The 24494-nt window shown below is 40.2% G+C and overlaps 1 protein-coding gene across 1 annotated transcript in view; it reads right to left on the bottom strand.

Annotated features, from left to right (window-relative positions):
- The window catches only part of ankrd6b (ankyrin repeat domain 6b), a 55141-nt gene extending 39217 nt beyond the window's left edge, over window positions 1-15924 (bottom strand). Inside the window, 1 exon segment of the mRNA XM_022191821.2 lies at window positions 15769-15924. The gene's annotated coding sequence lies outside the window, so the exon portion shown is untranslated.
- Window positions 15925-24494: the final 8570 nt, after the last annotated feature.

Raw genomic sequence — 24494 nt, forward strand, 5'->3', positions numbered from 1 at the left:
ACAGACAAAACAGCATTCAACTCAACACTGATTGTACAGCTTCACTCTGCAGAGGAAGAGGCATGTCCATCTGATCCCTGGAGTCTAATCTGTGATGACAGTGCTTCTAATGACCGTGTTTTCATACTGGAAACACAGCAAGAATGTGATAACATGGTACAGATGACATCAACAGCACTGATTCACAGCGCCGCAGCCTTCACAGCTAAATCCAGAGAGAAAATGGATTTTTCCAAGCATTCCTCATCTTACTCAACCATAAAACATGCAGTGCAATATGGTTTCCTCAGCCAAATCATTCCACGGGACACAAAAAAGAACATTGCCATGCCTCTTACTCAAATCTGTGAAATTTTGGCACCAAAAAAAAATAGTTACTGTTGTAGATTTTTTTGCATACAGATGTTTGTTGCAAAAGGCACTTTGATGCAATCTAAAAGTATGATGTAACATCAGTAGTCACAAGTCAGCATAGGGCTGATTTTTCAAGTGAGTTCACTGAAGCAGAATGGACAGTTAAAATGGGAGAAAAAAAAAAAGAATTCACTATAGATTGCAGATCCGTGTAGAAGCAATCCTGATACAAAACACAGTCATCGTATCGCATTTCTTAAGTTTACAAGGTTAGAATTTCAAAAGAATATTTGCTTGCTCTCAATTCCGACCTTCTCATACAAGTTTGTTCTGCACTGCACTGAAAATGACAAGAAACTATAAGTCCCCTATTTCTTCAACTCAAACCTACAAAACAGCACAGTGCACCTTTCGTGCAGTCTGCAAGAGGTGTGCAAGATCTGCAATGGACAAGCTTCTTTGGAACATTACCAAAAATTTAAATTAGACCACACAAACTGGAATGCCAAAGAATGCATGCAAAACCACACAGCTCTCCCTGTACTCTCAGAGGTCAATTCACTGAGCTGAAAGGGTTCTAATCACTATGGAACATTTGAATCACTCCCTCCTGCCAGCTGAAAACTGAATACGATTAAGTAAAAGGGAATCTCTCTGACGCATTCCAGTAGATTCTGCAAAGATCCTGTTCAGTCAGAGACCACGCCACAAGCAGGCTGCAGTCACAGTGAGCTTCTCACTCGCAGCTAGGCAACAGGCTTTTTGCAAACTTTAGAACTCAGAACTCGGTTCAAAAACAGAAATCCAAGCCTCCCTTTTCACATGGCTCCAGAGGACCCTGGAGATACTATTAACCTGCTCTCTCCTGAAACAACCCTCCCATGCAGGCAAACCACTTCATATTACATTACTTCTACTTGGAAAAGAGGGGGGAAATCAATAAAAGAGACAGAAAGCATTCTTCTACAATACAGTAGAAAATACAGTAAAGTAAAGCTGCTTTCTCATCCAATTTTGTTATACCATATGATACTATGTGTTACTGTAGATTCTGTTGCATTCTTGGTTCTACAAACGATAAAGAAAACCATAGCATCAGTGTTGCATTACATAAACATGTCAGTGAATAAAAATATTTTTATTTCATATCTCTATAATTTTGTAAGATTACCATCGCTGGCTTAAGTATTGGTGTCAGTTGTTGCTGGTTGATGAGTCACCACTACAGTGTCATTTGCATTTTTCTGTGGAACTGAATTCAAACCTCATTTGACACTAGAGTCATGATTAAAGCCTGAGGAGAACCCAGGGTTCTACAGAGTCTCTAAATAACTAGGACAAAGTGACCTGTTCCCGCCCAGGCCTTCATGTCTCTTTATCACTCTTCGCTGGAGGGAAACGTTTGGGTCAGTCTGGGTCAACAACCTGGTTCTTGAAGTCTAACCTCACTGGAATGCATCCAGCTCTTTGCTGCTATGCATTCCTGTTCCCCTTTAAGACTCTAATTTTTAATGACAACTTCTGCTATAATAATTAGTGAGTAAACAACATAACCACAATAGTAATTATCTTCTACTTATCTATCCAAGAAATTCAACCATGTTTAGGAAATGCATTCCAAGTCAAACCAAAAGGTGAGCTGATAAATGCATTGGCATATTTGGACATGCATCGCAGTTATGTCTTCAGTCTTCAGTCGATAATGCAGCTTGTTTTCAAATGCTAAAACAAATGTGGTGAAAAACTTACACTCTAGTAGAGAATGTGGCTTAATTTAACTTAATTAGCGCTGAATGTGGCCTATATTTGTGAGCACTGAGGCTTGATGTCATTTATCACTGATGAAACATTTCATTCTAGCATATCTTATATGTAGCTCACTAGAAATCTCATTACTGTTTTGGCTGCATGCAAGGTATCAGCAGCAGATCAGGCAGGGGTGGTCATAATGTTTTGGGAACAACGGTTTTATACCAATCAATTTAGTTTATCTAGACCATGATTTGGGGCTAAAACAGAAACTGCACACACCTGAAAGGTCCTGTTAATCCATTGTTACAGCAGAAATCTCTGTGTGTGATGACAGTATGTTAGCATGAGCCCAACTATAAATTGTAGATCTTTTCTCAGCCTCTGTTCTTGTCTTCTTGACTTAAAAGGTCATAAGTCACAGCCAAGGTTAAAGTTGACCAAATGACCAGAAGCGGTCTTGTTGTGCCACTTTAGGATACTTTGGGAGCTGGATTGGGTTAATTATGGGAAGATGTACACTGAATCCCAGCACACACACAGAACAGAACTCAGACTCATAACCGCTGTAATTTCTGCTCCACAAGCATTGCCTCGCTGCAGTGGCAATGTCAACAAGTCAGTTCAACACCGCTCTGTTACAAAATTAAGCATTCTGCATCCTCCTGCAATCGAAAGTTTGGATCACTGCGTTCAACTTGTCAAACGGACGCAATGACCAAGTACGGAAATAAGACGGCAGCTGCAAAGGCTGCATATTACCTTTCTAAAGCTTGTGATACGATTTACTACAACCATAAATCGTCATGGAACTTCACCGTTAACATTATTACATATATGTGACACGGATTCACTCAGTAGTACAGACTGTAGAGAGAAGTAGCTTTTCACAGTAAGTGTGTCGGCAACTTCTAACTGCCACAACACTTTGACAGCTGTTAATTACACCTTTCAAAACACTGTGCAGCCGATGAGTGATGCTCAGTCAATGACACGCATTATGCACTTTCCTCTACATGTTCACAATACCAGGCTGAAGTCAGTGTGTCCCAGTAGCCGTCAACGCCGTAGCTATGATTGATAAGTGAAAAAGGTAAACTGTGCATCCTTCAAGACTATGGACAGCAGCTGAAAACTCAAGTATGCCAGGAATGTGGTTGCTAGTGCCCGCCTGTCAACATATACGAAAAGAGACCATTGAGAAGCCCATTCAGCAAAGGTTTCATTAAGGTTTTGTGATGTGGTTGTGGGAATTCAGATTTAAACAAACAAGGAAGTGATGTGACCCATTCACTGACCCGAAAAATACCTCAAAGCGCACCAACAACGGTTTTTAACCCACAAGTAAAAGAAGAACGTGCGTCTTGCTTTTTTTCCAATTAATCATTAGTTCCTCCCCTAAATATTTGGCTATTTGTCTGGAGGAGTGGGTCTCTCTATCACCCACTTTGACATCATCAGTAATAAATCAAAGATCCAGTTTCGTATTAAAATGTAGCCATTGCCTTTAAAGGACAAAATATCTCCATCTCTTCAAACCAATGAATACATGGTTGATTATATTATGCACAAATGCCATTCACGGGAGCCAAGTAATTAAGGGCTCAAATTGAGCTTTTAAACTTCTAACTAGTCTCCCTCCACAACAAGCCTCAGCTTCTCACATTACATCATATGTTTAACAATCATGAAAAAACGAAGCAATGAGCACACTTCAAACAGCAGCTTTGAACTCGTTTGTGATTAGAAATGCAAAAATTCCCTTGAGGGGTCATTAAAGGCTCTCAAGACTCCAAGCAAACGCAAAATTACCGAGAAGTCGCAGCCTGCAGATCCAGCTTCATAAAAATCTAATATTACTGCAGAATGTGACGCTATCCTGCAGATGGAAACATTAATAAAACTCCAATGTGTATTACCTTTTGTGCAATGAGGCAGGGCATGAATGCACTAAATTAACTTAGCGCTCTGAGCAACAACACGGCTGTTCATTCCTTATTATGTGGGTCATCTCTTCCCTCTGCTTGTATGAGCTCTTGCCAGCCGTATAAAGAACGCCCAGCATGACTGCACAGTTCCATGGGGCTTCTGCACGTACTGTACATTCACTGATCCAGTTATTGCTTTACTGCACATCTCATACTTAATGCATGATGTAACGCTTCAGGCTTATGCAGTAGATCAACAACCAATATTGTAACACGGTTGACAAACAGTTATTGTTACTTTGTTGTGGCGTTTTCATTTTGCCCACAGAGCATTTCAAGTCTGAAACCTGAGATGTGATGCCTCAAGCTGACTCCTACTTCTAAGCAGTGATACCAGTATAAAGAATAACCTACCGCAGAGCCAACAAGTCAAGGCTTCCTCATTATTTGTGAACACATTATCCTTGGTTAAAAACAAAATAACTGACATCAGACTCCAGATTTGTCAGCACTAAATCAGTTCAAGGTTTTTTTTGCATTGTGCATTTTAAAACTTCATCAAGGTCTTTGGATATTTTGCCTACAAAAGTTTTATTCTATTCTACACTGGCAGTTCCCTTCCTGTGTTTGAGATGGAATACTGCAAGCAAGCCATTTGCCAGAAACCCCAACCATGACAAGTTTAAAGCTGCTGTCCGGAGTTTGAATCGCAGCGTCTCCCAAAACACTGGTGGTCCACCCTCCGTCCCTCTGATTTCGCCCCTTTATTTGTGCACGTGCGCAGTACATGAGAGAAGTGCTCGGAGTGCTGCAGCATCTCGCCTGTTTTGCTGTTTTCCCCTCTTCTACATTTAGTACATTTAGTAAATAATAAAGATTACGTTAGAATGCAGTATTGAGTCTAACTTGTCCTAATACCAAAATAACATGATCTGCTAGGACGAACTAGTAAAGTTTCAATATGTGATTACACTCGTGTATCCCTCTCGATGACGTTGTTTATCAAACTTAGTGCATTTACGCGTGTATATGTGTTACATTGTTTATTTATTTCTATCTAGAGTTAAGAATTGCATGACTCCTCTGACGAAGAGTATGTCCCAGACGCCCCAACATCTTCCTCCAGAGGTCGGGCATCTAAATGAAGCCGTCAGGCGGGCTATGGAGGCCGTGGTCGGGGAGCAAGGCGAGCACCCCGACCCAGGCATCTAAACGAAGCCGTCAGGCGGGCTATGGAGGCCGTGGTGGGGGAGCGAGGCGAGCACCCCGACCACGTGGTTGCGTAGTGCGTAGCTCGCCCACCTCTGCATGGGCTTGCTTGCTGTGCGCGTAACCGTTGATTGACAGCATGACAAGCTGAAGCTCGAACTTGATTGGTCGGCAGCGACCGGCGCTTTTTGGAATAACATGGGGGTCTATGAGAGGAAGGCGGAGCTCAGGAATAAATTTTCATATCGCGTTATACTAACTTTATATTATAGTATCGAACTAGACTAACACATTTAAGCTTTGTTAAAAAATGATACATAAATTGAAAACAAACGGAAACTCCGGACAGCAGCTTTAACGTTCATTATTTTACTAAAAACTTCACAAAACTGGTTTCCTTAAAGTTAAATTATTTTATCGATAGCCATGGTATATATGCAAAAAAAATCATATCAGGTATCTTCTCATTTCACAGCACAGAAACACACCGTTCCTTGGGTTTAGCATTCAATAGTAACCTTTCGATGGATAAATCAGACTCATTCTGTCATGATTCCTCAAACTGAAAAGCATCTCTCAAAAAGAAAAAGTCACACTGTCGTTCCCTACAGAACAAAGTCACTCAATTTTTAACAAGCTCATATCACCCCTGCCCTGACCTCAAGTGCATACTTCAGTCAGTCTTAAATCACGTTTAAAGCCCTTCAAGAATTAACTTCTCATTATATTGCTGAACTGCTGCTTTCCTACAAGTCAGTGCAGCCCCTCTGGCTGTTCCCAAGTCCTGAGTCAAGAGTCCGGCAGGATTTATAATCAGTCTGAACTGCAAGTTGGATGGTCAGATCGATGCAGAAACTCTAGCTGCTTACATCTTTCTGTGGCTGAACAAAGGCTGACTTTTCTGGACATTTATTGCAACTTTCAGAAACAGCTGGAATGAGATTCTGGCTGCGATGAAGAGGTCAGAGATGAGCCAGGCCTTCTGGTCATGTCTCTAGCTGTCTTCTCTTTGTCACAACATTTGTGACCCTTCTCTGGAATATGATCCACTACAACACACCAATGTCACTGTGGAGAATTTATCTGAAAATGTGCCCTGTTATTGCCGTTTTAAAACAATATTGGGCTTTTCACTCAGCCTCCCTTGACTTTGTCCTAAATGTGACCAGGCTTTTGCAGTTGAAATACTTCAGTTTTGAAACATCCAACTTGAAGACCTAAAACTTCCATGATTAGCAACATCTTTTAAATAATTTCTTTTCTACTTCGATCATGATGTTTGATTAATTTGTTTTTTTCACTGATGACTTAGTTTTTTGTATTTGGGGTATTGTATTAAATATTTTTCACTTGTGTTTTATTTGCTGTATTATATTTAGATTTAATTGTGCAGCAGATTTGTTTTCTTTTTTTTTTCTTTGTAAAGCATGTTGTAATGTTAAATGCAAAGATGCTGTATCAGTTAAGTATAGTTTATATAGAGTTTTCACTAAAATACCACAATGATTTTTTTAAGGGACATTAGTTTATACATCATGTTTTTCACCAAAAAAACTTTAGTCTTAATTGCAAGGTGGATTTGCAACAGTTTCAGTGAATTTTACATTTGATAAATAAGAAATATGGTAAACACATGATCAATATCGTGAGATATCTGACTAGATTATAAGTCAGGCATTCAGCAGCAGCTTTTTCATAAAGCAAAACGCTCGGGTATTCAGCTCTATGACATGGCGCTACAAGATAAGGCAAACTTGCGTCTGCTTGAGCGGAAAATATTTCAGCTTGAACAAATGAATTGTGCTTTTAGTGAGCTGTATAACTCTATAAAGACGCAGAAACATGATCAGAGATGGCATGTCCAGGAGGAAAATACCAGAAACAGCTGAAGATCTCGTAAAGTGCGTATTTCAGTCTGAGCAGTCTCATACAAAGAATCATTCCGTGCTGTTCTCAAACCCTTATTACCCCGGTGAATGGTGCTACAGTCCTAACTACTAAACTTCTTCTCTGTTCCATACTGGATTTGCCATCATTATTTAGAGTTTCAGTGTGGGTTTTTTGGGGGGGGAAGAAAAATGACTTTTCTCACAATCTTAGATCTACAGCAGAGTATCTATAGCATACTAGTAACTGTTTCAACTCTATTGATAATACTCAGCAAGTAATCACACCAGTGGAGGAGTTTTACAGAACTGTACCACAGCAAAAACACTTTTAGAAAATATATCACAATTCAAGGAAAAGAGCAGAGGTACTACTTCATAAACCATACAATACAGAGTGTGCTCATCAACCTACTAATATATCAAGCATCACAAAGACTCAATAAAATTAACAAATTTATTGGACAGACCACTGAGAACAAATATTGCGAAATGATGGGACTGGATATGAAGACTTTCCCTTCCAAGGGATTCGAAACAATCCTTCCTGAAAAACAAATACTGTTAAAATGTCCTATAAAGTGTATTTTCCAGCTCCGAAGCAAATTTCAAAAGACCTGTGGCAGTTAATTTTTGACAAAACTAAATTGTTTCTACCCACAACAAAAATTTAGTTGGAATGGAGTGAATATTAGATGAGATATTCATTTTAAAATTAATACAATTAGAGAATTTTCAGTTTGTAGATTTTATTTCAATTTCTTAAAAAAAAAAAAACTAAACAAAAATCAGCATAATGATTCTAAGTTCAAATTTTTTCTTGAAGTTTCAGTTATATTCAGTGGGAAAAAAAAAAAGCGAAATCCTGTGAAATATAGGCAATTAAAGATGCTTTAAAAGAATTGCTGAAGGTGTAAAAATTTAACACCCAGTGCCTATTTTAAAAAATTACGGTAATAACCCAAAGTACTTTGAGTAGAGCTATGGGATTCCATGACTTAGATAGTTTCTGCATGATTTATTTCAAGAAAATCCATGGCCCTGGGTCCCAGGTGAGTAGGCGTGGAATGACGCATTTCACAGATTTTGTTTTGAAACTAGGGGACATGCCAGTTTAATAGATCTGTACATTTAAGTATGAATGCTGAGATCATATTTTTGCATATATTGTTAAAAAAAATTGAAGGCATTAAAAGTGGAGATTTTTTAAACAACACCTTCAACACCTTTTATTTATCAATTAATTTTGTTAAAAGTGCAGTTAAGAAAAGCATCCAAGTCAAATTAACATTTCATAAGACCACTTTTTTTTTTTTTTTTTTTTAATTTCTACTTTGGGGCTCTGAGTGTTATCGTTTAGAGTTATGAGTATTCCTATTAGTTGCAGGAGTTAACACAGTTTGGTCCATAAATTGTGTTTTCAGTCATGGGTTCAGTGAAGTGTTGCTGGTGATTATTTCACTCAACGCATCAGCAAAAATAAAACTCATGAAAGTGAGCAACAATACAGTGAAATAAACTGCAGCTAACATTCGACTGCTCTCAACAGAGCAGCTCTTCTCCCAGCAGGAGGGCTTTTCCCATCATACCGCTGAAGTGAGAGATCACTGACATGACTGTGCAATGTGTGCATGAAACAAACAGTCAGAATGAAACCCTCCACCCCCTTCAATCCCCAGATTTCACTCAAAACTCAGCCATCTGTCTTTTCTGCACCAGTCAGTGACCGAGAGCCAAAACCAGATTAAAACAATACTTTGACCCACTCACTAATCCCAAGATCCGTTTCAATGCTCGCTAGCTAACTGCAGCAGTGACACCGAGAGAATCTGCGCTGACTGACGAATTTATGGTGGGTAAAACTTGCCATAAATACCCCCAGAGAACGCAGGACAAATATTTACAGCTTTATCATCAGTTAGCATTTGTGCATTTTGTGCAGAGACGTGGGAGGCCGACAGAGTGCTGGCTAATCCTGAGGTCAACTCTGGAAATAAACCTTCTGTCATTCAGCTAGTAGGTCTGTCTGACAGCTGAGCCAGATGTGACAGCCATCCACATAAATATATAGTACAGAGGTCAACCTAAACATGAGACAAAAAATAACATATGATGCCTTTATCCTCTAGATTAACTAGCACAAGAATATCACAATATGTTCCCTCTCTTATCACTCTTCATTGCATACTATTCAGTAACACTCAGTACTCTTCACTGCTATGGTCTAGGTGATGATCTGTGTTTAAAGAACAGATGTCTTTAGGTACACCTTGTTCACAATAAGGACATCTTATCAAAACCGCAGCACAATATCAGCAGAAAGACAGAGAACCTGCAGTTTCAGAGGTCACCAGCTGGATCCTTGTAGTGAGCAACACAGCATACTTCTTTAAGTCAAATCTCCTTTGTTATCCTTCTGCACAAATCTGTTTTATGTGGGCTAAATGTTAAGACTAACTGCACCTGTAGTGCCGTATGCAACAATCTTAAACAACTCAACACAAAGCTATGCTAAAATGGGACTCTTCTTGCTATTATTCATAAAGATTCAGCCTAAATCCTACAGATTAGTTTCAATGTCTTTGCTGGCTGCATAATTAAGTTATGCTTCAATCTGGCACATAAATATAACATTGTATAGCAGTTGGTATATTGTTAGCATACTGACAAACTTGTAGTTCACAGGCGTATAGGGGCTGAATCTAGATGCAACGTTCCTACGCTGTCTTGTGATCAGTGTCTCTGTCAAAGCAAATCTGATTACTGGAACGGGAGCTCTGTAAAAGCAAAGAAAACTAGACCATACAGTATGAAGAGGAAAGGTACAACTGTATTAGAAACTCGCAGTCTATAACTAGAGAAAACACATAAAAAGGCTGTTTGTACCAAACATTTGAAAGAGGAAAAACCTACATCAATCAGAAAGTTAGGTGATCCTTCTCCTCCAAGTGTGCAATAGCCTGCAAGATCCCCTCCGTAGAATACTACATGTCGCCCAAAAATGATCTGCACGGTATGGTAACACTACGCTACAAAGACAAAGTGCGTTTGCACAAAATACATAGACTTGACCGACTGCACGCGTACGCAACAAAGTCTTCCAATTGGACTCCCACTGAATAGAAGTAGCAGTACAATGACAAAAACTATACATCAATAGGTGTCCCTGGGTGTCCACAGCTGTTCATTTCCTCAGCTGCTATTGAATGAACCAGACGCTGGCTTCTACTGAAGCAGACATATGAGAAACAAGGAAGTACAAGAAGAGTTTTGGGTCTTCAAAATTCCTAGAGAAGATATTGTCGAGGAGACTTCTGCAGAATCCAGTCCTTATATTGTTTAGCTTACATGAAGGATAAGACACCTTCATGTAAGCTGTGCTGAATTTTCTGTGACAAAAGTCTTTTATTTGACTATATATTTTGTCACATTGTCCACTCTAGGACTGGGGCATACCAAGTACTTATTCAGTCCTGTAATTTAACTTGAACTTGGCCATACAAATATAGAAATATGGGGGACACTTTTTATTCCATACAATCAGACATGCTTGGTATTTGCATGATGCTGTATCTAATTTCAGAATAAGCGTCAAAGCACCACTACAAGCGATCTCAAAGATTGTCTCTGAGTGTACAAGAACCACTTGGTTAAATACACGTCTTCCAGTGCAGCGGGATTAAAGGATGCAGCTGCACAACAAAGAAGAAGACCCTCCCAACTGCCTTTGAGTTTGAAGACCCTTCCCAGTCTGGGAGCCATAATCACCTCCTGGGTCTGGCTTCATTGTCCAGGAGCACTGGCCAGAAAAGGCCCCTTGTGTTCCTCAGAGAGATGCCTCTACCCTTTTAGTGCTGCCTGACAATGAGTTCACCACCCGTGGGCAAGCAAACGCCTTACCACCAGACCACCACAACTCCACATAACTCACATTCCCACTTTCTAAAACCATAATTCCAGTTAATTGCAGTTTGAGCAATTACTCATATCAGTGTAAGATTAACAAAATACTGATGATAAACCTGATTATAGTATTACAGTTAAAAAGAATCTTGATAGTTCAGGAGATGAGACTGATAGGTCAACATATATTTTGTTCAATATGCGTTGATTTCTTTAGCGGAACATAATGCAGGAAAAGAGGGTAATTTAGAAAGTCAGCATTGTCTGCAGAACATATAGCTGAGCAGATTGTGGTGTGGAGTCAAGCAGTATCTTTTCAGTAAGTTGCTAACTAATTTATGAAAACTGAAAAAACTGAAGTTAATAAATAGCCCCATCATTTGAATATGAATATCAGATTTTCTTACTTCTTCAAATCAGTATCGGCCACAAATTTCTATCAGTTGGACTCTACAGTTTGCACTTCTTCTAAACTTTCCCCTTTCGTACTTGCTCTAATTGTTTGCAGTTGACAACGTGCAAAGTAATGTAATAGTAATAATACATTTTATTTGTAAGCTCCTTTCTTGACACCCAAGGTCACTTTACAGGAAAAACAAATACGACAAAACAGATAAAACCATACATAAAGATAGAAAGTATGCAAAAGAAAGAGGCAGCTAGGGAGAATAAATAGTCTTGAACAGATGAGCTTTGAATCTAGATTTGAAAAGAGACAGAGCCAATATTTCAAATGTCCAAATGTAGGACATTAATTTGAGTTCTTCCTCCAAAAAGAGTGGATTAAACAAGTGGTTTCTAACTTTTCTGTCCACAACTGGCTCCCTTTAATTGGTATCAAAAGCCATATGTTCAGTTCTTCACTTCATCCGATGAGGTAATTGTACGCTACATTTTATGGAACAAAAACATAAATGAAGTTAGAAGTTAAACAACCTGTGCTCAAATTCTCAGCAATGAACAAAAGCAAACAGAAGAATAAAAACCCCACCTGAAGTAAACTGGAACTTTCACTCAATGCACAACTACAAGAACTTCTGAGAAAAGAGACACATGGTGATCCTCACGATATTTTTCTCGGTTTGTCTTGAGCATGTAGAAATAAGGCACACAACTGCTGCTCACACACACTTACACAAAAAAACCATGTCTATAAGCTGCCAAATGTAACAGCCAGAAGGAGGAGATGTCGCGGCTCACGTTGCCACATCTCCAGCTGGGAGAGCTGAGTGTCAGCTGCAGGGCAGAGCATCCAACAAACACTTCCCCACCACGCCCTCCTCCTGCCCTCAAATACATACCCCCCACCATATCCCACCACTCTGCTCTAAACACTCACACCAAGTCCGGCTGTACTACCCCATTGTCTCCATTCACACCCCCTCTTTAAAGAAGTGACCGTACACCAACATTCCCCCTCCTCCGCTTCTTTAATCCTCTGCACTGGGAGAACTTAATGACAGCAGATGTAATATGTGGGTAAAGAGCGATGGGCTGTGCTGGCCTGTAGAGCTCATTGTTTCAAGCTCCCAATAAAGGGTTAAATGGGATTTAGAGCCCCTGCGAGGCAAAAAAAGACTAAAAGAAAGCTCCTTTTCTTATGCCACAGAGCTATTCATTTGCACCTCCAGTGTCTCAGTAGGCTACAGCGCCATGACAAACAGCCTGCTAATCCCAGGATTTGTCCTATTATACCACCACCTGAGGCTGGGTTTAAAAATGTAATGTGCGAATCTGATTGCAAACTGATATCGCCATAAAAACGTCACACCATCAATATCACAGATTTAAAACGCTGTGGACACACTGTAAAACTGATGTGAGAGATTTGGGAACACCGATTTTTACTCCCAAAGCATCATCATCTTTGGCAGACCTCAGCATCTGTACTTGCACTTGACAACAAACAAAGACAATAGAAGACATCTCAGCATCTGACAGACAAATCTAATAATCACCTTCTCACACAGTGTCTAGTTTCCGGAGTGTATATAATAGATCCCCCCGCCCTGTAGCCCATTAGAGCTCATTACATGCCCATTATACACCTGGTGACCTGTGACCTCGTCAGCACTGTGCTGTGCTAATCAGCTCTCTGGGGACTCGGGCAGATGGACGGATGGATGATGCTGCTCCTCATACCCTAACTGCATTTATCGCTTTCACACAGAGCACAAAGTGCAAGGCAACAGTACATGTCACCTTCATCGGGTAGAAACCCCTTTTAAATGCTAAGAAAGAGGAGCATTTTTTTCTACTATCCACAGGTTTTCAAAGGTTTTAGGAGAATAAAAGATTGGGAAAATGCCCAGCAAAGTGGAATGACTGGGAATCAGGAAAGACGGATGAATCACCGTAACTAAATCTCACATGCATTCAAAAGCTTTTTGGCAGTGGGGCCATAATGCCATGACGTCACAGCACTGTTTTTGTTGCAGTAGTATGTCCTGTTTTGTTCAGTTCAGTACAAAAGTATTTCTAAATTTGCACTGTTAAACAGTTAGAAGCTGTTTTCAGTTATTGCATCAAAAGATGACCTGAAGGATGCACTATGAAGCCAGTCTGACATCGCAAGGCTTTCTCTGTGCACTCCAACTTGACAAAATCTAAAACCCCAGCCAGAGTTGATGGGTTTCATGATGGTGGCTATCAGCTTTCCTTGTTATCTAGGTTTTCTTCACCAAGTCCAGGGTGTGCTGCCATAAAAGGGGCCATTTAATGCATCACTTGACACACAAAATAGACCAACTGCATCCAGGCTATATCAGTCAAGAGGAACAGGTTGCTATGATAGAGAGCTATGAAGGATATTAAAAAGAGCTGTTACAAGAGAAGTGATGCAAGGGAAGAACACTGGTTGGAAATTGCTAATTGTGTAACGTAATATATTTATTTAACAATTCAGTGCACTCTCAACGCAGGAGATTCTTTCTAATGTGACAGCTGCACATTGGAGCATGCAAGTTTTAAACTTCATACATCTAAACATGACAAGTGCATTTAAGTTTGACGCTGTTCCATTATGAGGCATACATAGAAATCACATTAATTTTTGCACAAAACTAAGTGAAATTAACATCACTGCTATAATATGCTCTGTGAAAAACACTGATAGACTAGGCAGCGTTCTAATCTGTGTTCTATTACATGCAATATCAGCTGTGTAAAATGCACTTGGCAACAAATCAGTGCCAAGTATATTTATGCATTATTTTGCGTCGCACACAGAATGCATGGCTGTTCACACATTTGGCTTTACTGCAGGTTTGGAGGCATAAAAAGGAATTCTTATAGCTAATTTAGATCCTGAACTCTGAACATAACCTCTTTCAAAGCAGGTTAGACATGCAGCATAAGTTGCCATAGAGATCTAGATGGTTAAAAGTGCCACTTTTGTGACATTAAAAACTCAGATTTTTAGCTCAGTTTAGCTCACTAAATGAAGCTTCATAGTACACCCACCAAGTTTGGAGTATAAAACTTTGTATATGAGCTTTTTTTTTTTAGAACAAAATAAAAAACTATTTTATAAATACTTGTGATCAAACTACAGCCTGTAAAACTAAGGGCATCAGATCAGAAACTGCTACTACACTTGTGAAATCTTTGTTTCAGGTGCTTTGTGGGTCTACATTAGAGCCAGGAGAGAACAGAAAGGGTCATAGGGTCAGTATCGATGGAAGAAAGTCACTGTAAAAAGAAATAAGCCCTTAATTTACATGCTATCCCTGGTTCTCAACTTCACCCTGATGACACTGAAGCCTGATAAACAAATCTCATTCAAATTAATCAAAGCTGCTGCTTCACAACATCCACCCTTCTGGGTGTAAGTTCCCGTATTCCTCTTATGTAATATCATTATAACACATTACTGACCAGCATTTCCTAATAAGCTCATGTGTCGTGTTAACTACACTTCATTTCAACTCTTACAGGCTTAATATTTAGGTTATGCCTTAGGCTAAATTCCACACTGCAGAGAGGATAAGCCTACTTCATTTCACATTTTCTTGGTGCTGCATTCAGGGTGCTCTGGACTAATTAGCATGAGATATGGAGCTGGGGCTATTTTGCACCCAGTGTCCTGATTCATTTTTAATTAATTCTTGTTTTCAGGCATCCTTTACATGAAACTCATCTGAAGAAAAAAACCCTTCAGTTTAAATAAATTTTGTTAGAATATTTTGCTGGAAGGTCCCAAATGGGGAATTGTGTGGATATAATGAGAACACAGAGAGAGTGTGTTGGAGAGGTCAGTCCACAGTGAGCAGCTTTATTCAGTCTGAGGGAGGCTTTTTAACGTTGCAAAGGGAATAAATAAAGGAGAAAGTAAACAAACTGGAATTTAATGTGAATTTTAAGCGTTTGGCTGAACAAAGACACGCACCTTAATGGCTACAAGTAAAATAAACTGACTAAACTAGCCTTTTTGTTGCCATTTTGTTGCTAAATTGGTATATTTCAGCTGAGTTTGGAGCAGAAACTGGAAACACAAGTGTGAAAATGTCTCATTGAACTTGCCACAAAACTCCAAGTTAGCCACATAAAAGTTAACGACTGGAAAGCATCATTTAAACATCACAGTGATTCATTTTGAAGTCGCAGAGTCGTCATTCAAGTCCCAAACGCAGATTGAGCGAGCCAACTCCAAAGTACGCAGCAAACAAACCAGCAACGCAAAGCGTGGATATTTCACATGGAAAACGCGTTAAAAAGAGTAAAACATTAACAAGACTCACCTCGAAGAGAAACAAAGTGTCGGTTCGCACGGAGCTCCGTTGTTTTTAAGTCCCACGGTCCCGCGGACAGCACGCTGTTTGCGGGGAAACTAAAGTGAAAACACACGGTCGCTGCTGGTGTGTCTACGCCGCTGCCACCGCCTCCCTCTCTGTCCCATTTACATGTCAACAGAGCCGCTGACAGGCTCAACACACACAACCACAATATCCACTAATTTAATCAGTTCTGGCGGAAAATTATTACCCACGTTAGAGCCTCTAAGAATAAACATCTTGTGAGCAATTACGATCCATTACACAGGTGAAACTGGTTTTCATTTTATAGCCTAGTGACACCATAATGGTGTGCTTAGCCATAAATTACCTATTGTTAAACCTCCTAAAACTACTGATACAAAAATAAAATAAGATAATTCATAACGGACTTATTTATTTAACATACTAAATAGATTTTATTAAAGTTTCCTCAAATTTAGGGCTGATTTATAGCTCTCATGTCACTCCTCTGTTTAGAAAATTAATCAGAATCTCTCATGAGTGTTTATTCTTTCAGTTGTTAACTCAAAATCTTGGAAATGTGGTTCGAAATAGCATAAATCCTGCTTTTAGCCACATTTTTATTGGGACTGTTTTAGTGCATGTATCTTTAAATGTAGCTGACCACGCCTCCTTCAGGAAGAAAACAGTCTGTGGTTCCAGATTTTACACATTTGATCTTCAAGTCCATAGTACAGCTGCTCTTCCAAAGAATGAACTCTTTCATGCAGTAATGATAGCAATCTTTATTTGTGGAAAATTCAGGTTACAAAGGGCTTCACAAATCAGCAAAATGACACACGTCATAAAATAATTTTAAAAACAGATTAAAGCAGAACAGTGCTAAAGAGGTAGGAACATCAGCTAACGAAATATAAGACAGTTAAAGGGGATTAAAGGCTCAAATAAAACCAGGAAACGCTCTCTAATGCTTGTTCATTCTGGACACTGCAACATATGTGACGTACCTGCGCAGAGGATTGTGGGTCAGAGTGGCCAGAAAAGCAGTGCTGGCTTGCAAGCTTCAAAGCCCAACCAGATGTTGTAGGACATCTGGATATTCTGGCATACTCATCTGACAGTATGGATATCAGAATGCAGCCTGTCATAAAGACCGAAGACAGATGACTCCATGGCAGCCGACACAAACACAACTGAGTGTGTGAAGGATAGGGTTAAAACTTTGAGCTGCATCTATCTGTCTTTTTCAGTGACAATTTTACATGGAAATATCAACACAGTGACAGAACATTCAGTGTTGTTAGCTCATGTGTATGGTGAGTTTGTCAGACAACTTTGCAGTTATAAAATCAGTATTTTAGTGCTGCTGACCTTATCTAGGGCAGGATCATAAAGCTTGTTTCTACAATAAGTTCACTCAGTCTTGACTTTTAGGAATAAAATTGCAAAGTGTATTTTAAACTGCCAATTAAGGTTTGTTAAGATTGTTTCAGACCACTTGTTTTTGATCTCATTTATTTTTTATTTTTGCTAAATCAGAGCTGCAGATTGCCTAAAAATGTACCATTTAGTGGCTTTACAGTGACTGCTGTGTTCAGGAAAGGTGCACACTCCCCCCTTTTTTAAAAGAATGTTACTCAGAGACCACTACAATCTGGGCCAAAGCCTGATAAGAAGCCAAGCTAAGGGCCTCAGGGCTGTCCAGGAAGGTTCTTGCAAAGAGATAAAGGGAGTCGCACGCAAATCTAGGTTGAGATTTACTGCAAAGACATTGAGCACAATGAGAGAAAATAACCTTACAACATATTCTAAGCACTTCTACATGGATATACTCAAATAGGTCTAACAAGGAATTGACAAGTTTTAAAGTCCAGTCTCACGCTTATGTTTCTTTTTGTCTACTTAATGCAAAAAGTACAGTCTTTTCTCGCACAAGTCACCCTCATGACAGCTGAAAAGGCTCGGGCATGCCTGGATATAACACTTACTACCCCACTAAAATGCAAGATAGTGAAAACCCCAGAGGATTAGCGTCTCCTTAAGGCAAAGAAAAACGCTTTGAATGTTTACAGAAGGTGAACAGTTGAAGTAAACTAACAGTTGAAGCATGATGGCAGCGTATGTCTGCTGGAGGATGTGAGGAGAATGACATCAACACTTTGCTTTCGGGTGGATTCTACATCCCTGAAGACAACATTGGTGCATTGGTGTCAGCTACGGGTTTTCTACATCCTGCTCTTTACAGATTGTTCCTGAAATGCCATCATTTGTTTTAACTTGCTGCTGTCAATCATGTGAGCTTTGATCTCACATTTTCCGAGGGCAGAGCGATATTGTCAGACTGTAAAATATGCGTTGATATCTGAGCAAGCCCCTATTCTGTCACTCATTTGCTCTCTGCATCTACAGCTCTGGCCCCCGAGCCATGGAGGCCAGAATGGGGCCCCTGTCCCCAGAAAGAAGAAGGGTGTGTCTGCAGCAACATGGATGTTTCCCTCTGCTTCTCTTTTGTGTTCTTCTTCGTCTGCTGTCAGACTAAGACAATAGTTTTGCAAAGAATGGAACCAGATATTGGAGAAGGCACTGACTGTTTGCAGTGAAATGTCAGCGCATGCTTCTACTGTGATACCAATGCACTTTCCTCGGCTATATGGAAAAGTCATTGTCTCGTCCAGTGAGTCAGAGGAGCTGGTTCAAATTGTGTAGCACTAACCTGAGGGCTTGTTCTGATCTACCCACAATGCAATGAAGCAAAGCCTCACACGTTGAAGGTGCTTACCAGTGTTAATTTCACCGCAAGAGGATAAAGCAAAGACTGGAGAATCGATGCGCTTTATGGGTGGGAAGTTGAGAGAACAGATGAAGATTCACCCTGAAATATAAGGCCTCTAGAAGGCGCCATGATTTTATCAACTGTGTAATAATAATCAGTTAATGGGCTGATATACACTACCATTCAAAAGTTTAAATTTTTTGCCATGCAGCTTTTATAATTTGCTCATTTACAGATTTTTAAAAAAACCTTTTTAGGGCAATATAGAGCAGTGTGTGATCAGCATAGAGGTTTTCTCTCTAAAAACTGGCAGCATGTATATTAAAGTTCAAAAGTTTCAGGTCACTTAGAAATGCCCTTATTTTTGAAAGAAAAGCATTTTTATTGAAGATAACTTTAAATTAATCAGCAATACAGTGTAGACATTGTTAATGTGGTAAATGACTATTCTAGCTGCAAATGGGGGATTTTTAATGAAATATCTCCATAGGGGTACAGAGGAACAATTCCAGCAACCATCACTCCTGTGTTCTAATGCTACATTGTGTTAGCTAATGGTATTGAAAGGCTCATTGATGATTAGAAAACTCTTGTGCAGGTATGTTAACACATGAATAAAAGTGTGAGGTTTCATGAAAGTCATGAAATTGCCGAGGTGACCCCAAACTTTTGAACGGTAGTGTATTTTCAGAAGCTACTCTAGATTTAATGCACATGATACCTGAATAAAATTGAAGCAGAAATAAAAATAAATGACTCCTGTCACCTGATTGTAGTTGGCCAATCAGATGTTCTGTTGCTGCTCTGTTGGATTTTAAATTCACTTATTCATCTCACATTGTTGCCCTGTGACAGACTGGCGACCTGTCCAGGGTGTCCCCTGCCTTCGCCCGAGTCAGCTGGGATAGGCTCCAGCACCCCCCGCGACCCTAGTGAGGATAAAGCGGTGTATAGAGGATGGATGGATGAATGAATCTCACACTGTTAAAGTGAAGTAAAAAATTAAAAGAAGGTCAAATTCTGCCAGCTGAGATGTCAAAAACTATTTTAAAATGACAGAAAATAACAATCTTATAAAAATAAATCAACTTTCCATAAATAAAACACTTTCTCTCCTTAATTAGGGTCCGAGCACCGAGGGTGCGAAGGACAGGCGGTGCCAGGGCACCGACTGTCCAAGGCACCAGCGGTGCCAAGGACCCTATTGAAACCCTAGGGTTTATTATTATTTATTATTTATTTATTATTATTATTATATATTATTATTATTATAAAAAAAAAAAAAATAATAATAATAATAATAAACCCTAGGGTTTCACCCTAGGGTTTATTATTATTATTATTATTATTTTTTTTTTTTTTTTTTTTTTTCTCCCGTAAAGTAAATTGGCTTTTTGGCGGCCTTATCATACTCCAAAACGCGTGAAATTTGGCATGCACATCAGGACTGGCGAAAAATTTGATATTTTATGGGAGTTGCGCATGTGCGTGGCAAAATGGCTCTATAGCGCCACCTGCAAACTTGAAAAAGTAGTCATTAGGCCAACTGCCACAATGTTTCATGTACAGCTACAATATTTGGTGGGCATATGCAGAACATCTGGACACACCAAAAAGTCAATTACAGCCACGCCCTAAACCCAACAGGAAGTCGGCCATCTTCAATTTGCTGTAAATTTTTCAAACTTAATCGCTCCTCGGGAAATGACTTGCCTTTTTGGCGGCCTTATCATGAACCAAAACGCGTGAAATTTGGCGTGCACATCAGGACTGGCGAAAAATTTGATATTTTATGGGAGTTGCGCATATGTGTGGAAAAATGGCTCTATAGCGCCACCTGCAAAATTGAAAAAGTGGTCATTAGGCCAACTTCCACAATGTTTTATTTACAGCTACAATATTTGGTGGGCATATGCACCACATCAGGACACACCAAAAAGTCAATCACAGCCACACCCTAAACCCAACAGGAAGTCGGCCATCTTGAATTTGCTGTACATTTGTCAAAATTTATAGCTCCTAGTGGATAAGTCTGAGAGAACTGAAATTTGGCCAGTACATGCACCAGACCTTTCTGATGAAAAGTTATCAAAAACTCAACCAGAAGCCAAAAGGTGTGGCCATGGCGGAGCCTCAAACAACTGATCCTTCGCCATGAAACAGGAATTGGTGTCTAATTCTTCTCAACATGCTCCAATCTGCCTGAAACTTTACATGTATGATGACAGTCCTGTCCTGATGTCATCCACATAGGGATATTCATTGACAGTCATAGCGCCACCTTGTGGTTTCAGGAAATAGACATCTTTTACACTTTCATGCCCTATTGTTACCCGGTTGATCATATTCACTTCAAATGCAGTGACAACAGCCTAAACACATTGATGATGCATCCCAGTGAAAATGGTGACTTGTCATCAAAGGGCGTGTCTGTGGCGGCCAAACCAATTTCCATGTTTCGCCATGAAAATTTAACGATTCATATCTCAGCTGAACAACATCCTATCTGCCTCAGACTTCACATGCTGGATACCAGGTCCAGTCTGAACACATCCACACTCATAAATTTTGAAAAAGTCATAGCGCCACCTGTTGGTAATAGTAAGTTTAAGGCCTTATATTTTCAGGTACAATGGCCCCAAACTTGGTGATATCATGCTGGAAATTGGTCAGTCGAGTCTTCACCTCTTGACAATCACACACTGTGAAGGGTGTGACATTTCATGCAACGCTGTTGCCGTAGCAACCAAATATCGCCATGAAAAACAAAGCCCTTTCTGACAGGTTAGGAATACTCCAATGCTCACAAAAATTACCACACACATCACCATTGACCCAAGGAACAACACTGTATGCATCTCGGCACTGCACATGCTATAGCGCCCCCTACAGTATTTTTAACAAACAGCCCCCCCAGCACGTTTCACCTACATCCATGAAATTTGGGAGGCTTATAGAGCACATCAGGACGCACAAAAAAGCCTCTTGGAGCCATGTCCTAAACCCAACAGGAAGTCGGCCATCTTGGATTAATTGTGAGATTTTTGATGATTTTTCTCATTTTTGAGAGTTAATACCTCCTTGGGGATAATTCCAGGAGACCTGAAATTTTGTCAGTCCACACAGCAGGACTTGGTTTGGAAAAGTTATCAAAAGTTTAACCAGAAGCCAAATGGCGTGGCCATGGCGACCATTAGAGTTTTGATGCTTCGCCATGAAACAACAACTGCTGTATAACTCTCCTCTGCATGATCCAATCTGCCTCAAACTTTCCATGTGTGATCACAATCCAATCCTGATCACATCTACAGGCCAACAGACACTCTCAGTTGCAGCGCCACCTGTTGGAGGGACAATAAATGCTGTATAACTGGCCTCTACATGATCAAATCAGCCTGAAACTTTTCATGAGTGATCAGAGTCCAGCCCTCATCACATCCACTGTTTGAAATACACTCTGAGTTACAGCGCCACCTGGTGGTGGATGGGCAGGAAATGCTGTATAACTAGTCTGAACATGCTCCAATCTGGCTGAAATTTTACGTGTGATTAAACTCTGGTCCAGATGTGATTCAGAGGCCGACACACACTCTCAGTCACAGTGCCACCTGGTGAACGTGCATGGATTCGCCGACCAGCGTGGATGCGAGGACCCGTCCATCGCTGCTTGCAGCTTTAATTATTATTATTATTATTATTTTTTTTTTTTTTTTTTTTTTTTTTTTTCTCCCGTAAAGTAAACTGGCTTTTTGGCGGCCTTATCATACTCCAAAACGCGTGAAATTTGGCATGCACATCAGGACTGGCGAAAAATTTGATATTTTATGGGAGTTGCGCATGTGCGTGGCAAAATGGCTCTATAGCGCCACCTGCAAACTTGAAAAAGTAGTCATTAGGCCAACTGCCACAATGTTTCATGTACAGCTACAATATTTGGTGGGCATATGCAGAACATCTGGACACACCAAAAAGTCAATTACAGCCACGCCCTAAACCCAACAGGAAGTCGGCCATCTTCAATTTGCTGTAAATTTTTCAAACTTAATCGCTCCTCGGGAAATGACTTGCCTTTTTGGCGGCCTTATCATGAACCAAAACGCGTGAAATTTGGCGTGCACATCAGGACTGGTGAAAAATTTGATATTTTATGGGAGTTGCGCATATGTGTGGAAAAATGGCTCTATAGCGCCACCTGCAAAATTGAAAAAGTGGTCATTAGGCCAACTTCCACAATGTTTTATTTACAGCTACAATATTTGGTGGGCATATGCACCACATCAGGACACACCAAAAAGTCAATCACAGCCACACCCTAAACCCAACAGGAAGTAGGCCATCTTGAATTTGCTGTACATTTGTCAAAATTTATAGCTCCTAGTGGATAAGTCTGAGAGAACTGAAATTTGGCCAGTACATGCACCAGACCTTTCTGATGAAAAGTTATCAAAAACTCAACCAGAAGCCAAAAGGTGTGGCCATGGCGGAGCCTCAAACAACTGATCCTTCGCCATGAAACAGGAAGTGGTGTCTAATTCTTCTCAACATGCTCCAATCTGCCTGAAACTTTACATGTATGATGACAGTCCTGTCCTGATGTCATCCACATAGGGATATTCATTGACAGTCATAGCGCCACCTTGTGGTTTCAGGAAATAGACATCTTTTACACTTTCATGCCCTATTGTTACCCGGTTGATCATATTCACTTCAAATGCAGTGACAACAGCCTAAACACATTGATGATGCATCCCAGTGAAAATGGTGACTTGTCATCAAAGGGCGTGTCTGTGGCGGCCAAACCAATTTCCATGTTTCGCCATGAAAATTTAACGATTCATATCTCAGCTGAACAAGATCCTATCTGCCCCAAACTTCACATGATGGACACCAGGTCCAGTCTGAACACATCCACACTCATAAATTCTGAAAAAGTCATAGCGCCACCTGTTGGTAATAGTAAGTTTAAGGCCTTATATTTTCAGGTACAATGGCCCCAAACTTGGTGATATCATGCTGGAAATTGGTCAGTCGAGTCTTCACCTCTTGACAATCACACACTGTGAAGGGTGTGACATTTCATGCAACGCTGTTGCCGTAGCAACCAAATATCGCCATGAAAAACAAAGCCCTTTCTGACAGGTTAGGAATACTCCAATGCTCACAAAAATTACCACACACATCACCATTGACCCAAGGAACAACACTGTATGCATCTCGGCACTGCACATGCTATAGCGCCCCCTACAGTATTTTTAACAAACAGCCCCCCCAGCACGTTTCACCTACATCCATGAAATTTGGGAGGCTTATAGAGCACATCAGGACGCACAAAAAAGCCTCTTGGAGCCATGTCCTAAACCCAACAGGAAGTCGGCCATCTTGGATTAATTGTGAGATTTTTGATGATTTTTCTCATTTTTGAGAGTTAATACCTCCTAGGGGATAATTCCAGGAGACCTGAAATTTTGTCAGTCCACACAGCAGGACTTGGTTTGGAAAAGTTATCAAAAGTTTAACCAGAAGCCAAATGGCGTGGCCATGGCGACCATTAGAGTTTTGATGCTTCGCCATGAAACAACAACTGCTGTATAACTCTCCTCTGCATGCTCCAATCTGCCTCAAACTTTCCATGTGTGATCACAATCCAATCCTGATCACATCTACAGGCCAACAGACACTCTCAGTTGCAGCGCCACCTGTTGGAGGGACAATAAATGCTGTATAACTGGCCTCTACATGATCAAATCAGCCTGAAACTTTTCATGAGTGATCAGAGTCCAGCCCTCATCACATCCACTGTTTGAAATACACTCTGAGTTACAGCGCCACCTGGTGGTGGATGGGCAGGAAATGCTGTATAACTAGTCTGAACATGCTCCAATCTGGCTGAAATTTTACGTGTCATTAAACTCTGGTCCAGATGTGATTCAGAGGCCAGCACACACTCTCAGTCGCA

Source organism: Acanthochromis polyacanthus, chromosome 16 (genome assembly GCF_021347895.1).
Source record: "Acanthochromis polyacanthus isolate Apoly-LR-REF ecotype Palm Island chromosome 16, KAUST_Apoly_ChrSc, whole genome shotgun sequence".
Classification (NCBI taxonomy): domain Eukaryota; kingdom Metazoa; phylum Chordata; class Actinopteri; family Pomacentridae; genus Acanthochromis; species Acanthochromis polyacanthus.